Raw genomic sequence first — 5,205 nt, 5'->3', positions numbered from 1 at the left:
TTTTTGGAATTCACCGACCTTTTGATCTGTGAACCGTCTCCAAACCCTACGAGGCAAAGAAAATTAAATGAACAAGAGAGTTATTAGTTACTTGATATTAGGAAATGAACAAAATAGGCCGATCGATATAGAGCGCAAATGAATGAAAATAATTACTTCTGCATCATTCTTCTCATGTCGGCCCAAAGCTTTGCATCCAGAGTCAGAGAGTCGTGGACGAGAAACTGTGGAGGTGTGAAATTGAATTACTAGCAGAATCCAGTGGAACATGCGGACACGATACATGCACAGTCATGCATAACTCATCGATTAGCCACATACCATGCATGGAGTAAACAAAAGAGAATGTGCTCAAGACAGAAACACTCACCCAAAATGGTAAGGAAATAGAATATCACTTTTGAGTTCCTGCTTTGTAAGAAATCGCCACAGGTCTTCCTCCACGTCGGAGGGGTGTTTTTCTAACACATATCCATTAACGATGTGTGGGTCAATGAACCCAACATCATGGATGTTCCTTATTCTGCATTCCTTAATCTTGATTCTGCATAATAGCGTACACAACAATATAGTTAGGACAACATATATATATATATATATATATATATATATATATATATATATATATATATATATATATATATATATATCGTACGCGGATTTTTCTACTGTGGGTGGTAGCTGTGCATAGGGTAGCGGCCGTTGGATAGAAGGAGTTCGATTCTACTCATGTCCAGATCAAATACCCAGGAGCACTTTCACTGAACGGCCGTTTGAGCTCCATGATTGCATGGAGTCTAAAACGGCAGGAATAAACGTTGCCACAACTTTCCCACACCTTTTTTAACATCATTCGACACATTGTGTCGGCTACGGTGGTGACCATCCGTCATGTGAAATTTTGTAAGAAATCGCCACAGGTCTTCCTCCACGTCGGAGGGGTGTTTTTCTAACACATATCCTTTAACGATGTGTGGGTCAATGAACCCAACATCATGGATGTTCCTTATTCTGCATTCCTTAATCTTGATTCTGCATAATAGCGTACACAACAATATAGTTAGGACAACATATATATATATATATATATATATATATATATATATATATATATATATATATATATATATATATATATATCGACGCGGATTTTGTGCATACATGTCCAGATCAAATACCCAGGAGCACTTTCACTGAACGGCCGTTTGAGCTCCGTGATTGCATGGAGTCTAAAACGGCAGGAATAAACGTTGCCACAACTTTCCCACACCTTTTTTAACATCATTCGACACATTGTGTCGGCTACGGTGGTGACCATCCGTCATGTGAAATTTTAGACTTTTTTAGTCCTTTTGACAAATCACACCGGTGACGGTAGCCGGTAACCGTATGAAATGTGTCATTTTTACTAGTTTTCACACATTTTCGTCGGCACGGTATGGTTTAATAAAAATTATGTCCTACGGAAGGCCATGGTTTCGGCAACGGTCAAGGCAACCATCCATGTGCAATTTAGGTTATTTTACATGTTTTGACACATTGCAACGGTGACGGTACCTAGAGCCATACCGTATGGAATTTGTCTTTTTTACTCTTTTTCACACATTTGAGACGGAACGGTCCAATTTAAAACAATCTATGTCGTAATTAAGGACAGCCATGATCGTTGATAAGTGGTCGTTCAATTAGCCGCGACATTTTTTCCAATCGACCTGGTATAGGTTAGCTCTTATATTTTATGTGGTTCACCTAATATAAATTTTCTTCTAACGAAGAAGCTGCGGTTTTTCGATGGCAGATACTGATCACGGCTATGGTGAAGTACAAGGATAGAAAAAGGATGTGGTCGTTGGATGCTTTTCACACGTTAGCAAAAAAAAACCGTGACCGTGCTTTGTTTGTTGTTTTGGTATAATCTTTACCACGGCGTGGTTGAAATTTTGGTACGACCCATACCGTAGTATGGTTGTCGTTTTGGAATTTTTCCGTGCCCACGGTCGTTTTTCTAGGTACAAACCGTGACCATGGTCTAGTTGTGGTTTTGGTATTTAAAAAAGGTACTGTGGTGGATCGGTTGACCATGGTCTGGTTGTGCTTTTCTAACTGTGGACAATGAGGCTAAACTGAAAAAACATTACACATACATGAGCATAGTTCGTCTTCCATAGATCTAAAATTGCCAACGCAATTGTGTACAGTGTATTGCAGATCCAAAAACAATCTTGATAACTTTGTTGTTGTTTACATTGCGCTCCAACTAGATCGAGATATTAAACTAGGATAATGACTGAATTCGTGTTGTTTTAAGTGTGCTTTGCACATGGCATGATGGTCTTACAAACTTTCACTGGATTCGTGTCGACGTGCGTGGTAGCTGTTTACACATCGCTGCAGCTCTTCCACCAGCTTCATCAGCGCCACGCGCGACGTGCCACCGTCACTCACCGCTGCCTTCGCCGCCTGCTGAGCCCAGGAGGCCTTCTCCCGCATCTTCCGCCCTTCCTCGCCGGCGTCCATCAGCCTCCTCACCTTCCGCTCCACCGCCACCCTCTCGACGACCGTGCCCCCGGCGACCTTGACGACCATCATCCTGACACCAGCGCTGATGATGTCCGCGACGTGGTATGCGTTCAGGTGCTGCTCGGCCATAATCGGCCATGCCAACACAGGCTTCCCCGCCGCGAGGCACTCCATCACCGAGTTCCACCCGCAGTGGCTCACGAACCCTCCCACCGCGCGGTGAGCCAGCACGCTTCTCTGAGGCACCCACCCGCGGACGATCCGTCCGCGCGGCCCCACCTCCACCAGCGGTGACCACGCAGCGGACCGCACGGCCCAGAGGAAGGGGTGGCTGGACCGCACCAGCCCGCACGCCAGCTCGTCGAGCTGCTCGTCGGAAACGTAGGCATGTGTGTCGAACGACACGTAGATCGCTGTCTCTGGCCTCACCGCCCTCTCGTCGAGCCATGGTAGACAGCCCTCGCGCTCCGGCATGTCGCCGGCGGCGAGAAACATCGGGCCGACCAGCTAGGCGCGGGCCAGCTGCGCTCGTCCGACTCGCCGAAGTGGTCGATGATGAACCGGCTCACCGGGTCCTCCGGGTCCAAGATCTTCGTGATCGTGTCCGGGACCTCCGCCGACGTGATCCTCACGCGCTCCGGCATGCGGGCCACGTGGAAGCTGGCGCCGTGCTCCACGCTTGGCGGCGGTGGCGGGCTCGCGATTAGCGACTTGCACATGGCCAGGGAGAAGCACGAACACGATGCGGTGGACACCAGCATCGGCCGTGACGCCGTGCGTGAACCCGAGGAAGAAGTCGGAGATGAGCACGAGCGGTGGGGACGGGAGCGACGCCATGAACTCGGCGAAGGGCTCCCGCAGCATCGCCGTCGCGTTCAGGAACGTCGGGTAGAGGGCCGGGCTTGGCAGGTTGTCCGTGGACTCGACGCCGATGCCAAATTGTTGATGTAGCCCGTGAGAGGAGCGAGACTCATGACTACGGTGTTGATGTAGCGCAATGCCAAATTGTTGATGTCGGTCATCCCTTTCGGTCCGTGAAAAGAAAAAAACCAAATCGACACATTGCTATCGGCTGCGGTGAAATACACGAATTGAAAAAGGGTGATGACGTTGGATGCTTTTCACACGTAGTCACGTTCACGGTGGCTAGCTCCATGCCGTATGAAAAAAATGTGCTTTTTTTACTTGTTTTCACACATTTGTGTCGGCCACGGTCCTGGTTGTAGTACATGGGATTTAAAAAAAAAAGGTGATGCCATGCTACATATCCACACGTGGTCAACTCCAAAAGAATGCCACACCGTGACCGTCGATTTATTGTTGTTTTGGCAAAATATTTGCTACGGTTTGTATGAACCGTGGTGTTGTTGAGATTTTTGGAAATTTACCGTCGGACGGTTTCTTTTCCTATGGTACAACCCGTGTCCGTGGCTGGTTGTTGTTTTGGTATGGTTAACTAACGGAGGGGATTGTTTGGAATGAGAATATAACAAAAATGTCTAACACCGTGTGCTCCTTTTGTGCTCCCTATATAAGATCTAATGGTTGGATGTATGTGCATAGCTACCACCCTTGGTAGCCCACTATTTTCCATATATATATATATACATATATATACATATATAGGATAAATACTTCCTACTCCTGGGTGTAACTACACCCATGTCTCATATACTACCATACGGAAGTATGTACCATACTTTATCGGTTTGAGTATGTTCATACACTATATCTAAGATATTCTAAACCAAGTTTGGTGAAAAAAATGCAAGTGAGCATGTAGTTTGCACTATATAGCCGAAATACATGCATATGTATACGTAAAAATGAGTCTACGTAAAAAAATGTACATACTGCCTACAAAGTATTATATATACTATCAAAATAGTCTAATATACTTCATACTACATGTACATACTCTCCGGTATGATAGATACTCTCTAGATTACGAGAAACACGCGTGGGTGTAACTACACCCGGGTGTAGTATGAATATGTCCTACATATATATACATATATATATATATAGGTCTGCTATTCTCGAACCGGTATTCTCGAACCCTTTCTGAACTTCCGCTGCACTGTGGTGTGAACTTCTCGACGGAGCAGCAGAATTCCATGTTTCGGCGGACAGTGTTTTTAGGTTGATTTTTGAACCATTTATCGGAATCATACATATGATATACCGTTGAAAAGATATGGAAATTTCGCACCTTTTTTGTGATGAATGTTTTTCCAAATTCCTGACAGTTTGGAAGTAATTTCAAATATACAAAACTAAGTTTTCGCGGATTTCTGTATTTTCGGACAGTTGTTTGCGCTTAATTTTTACACCGCTTGTCGTATTAATACATATGATATACCATTGGAAAGATATAGAAATTTCGCATCAGTTTTGTCTTCGATGTTTTTTCCAAATTTTGTACGATTTAAAATTAATTTCGAATATACAAAAAAGAATTCCCGGATTTCTATGTATTCATAAGGTTATTTGGATCCATTTTTTCAACCGTATGTCGGATTGATACAAATGATACCCCGCTGGAAAGCTGTTGACTAGGCACAACCTTTTGGTGTTGAATATTTTTCCAAATTATTTACGGTTTAAGAGCAGATTTCAAAATACTTGATTTGGTTTCCGCTCAGAAAAACAGAGTACCTAAACATTCCCTGTATATGGAAGTGA

The 5,205-nt window shown here is 44.4% G+C and overlaps 1 pseudogene; it reads right to left on the bottom strand.

The window, feature by feature from the left end:
* Positions 1 to 2,334: 2,334 nt before the first annotated feature.
* LOC127315554 (probable UDP-glucosyl transferase 73B6) lies at positions 2,335 to 3,676 on the bottom strand (annotated as a pseudogene).
* Between the last annotated feature and the right edge of the window lie 1,529 nt (positions 3,677 to 5,205).

The sequence above is a fragment of the Lolium perenne genome, chromosome 7 (assembly GCF_019359855.2).
Source record: "Lolium perenne isolate Kyuss_39 chromosome 7, Kyuss_2.0, whole genome shotgun sequence".
NCBI classification, from domain to species: Eukaryota; Viridiplantae; Streptophyta; class Magnoliopsida; order Poales; family Poaceae; genus Lolium; species Lolium perenne.
The sequence above is the reverse complement of the archived record's forward strand: the minus strand, read 5'-3'. Positions and strand labels throughout refer to the sequence as shown.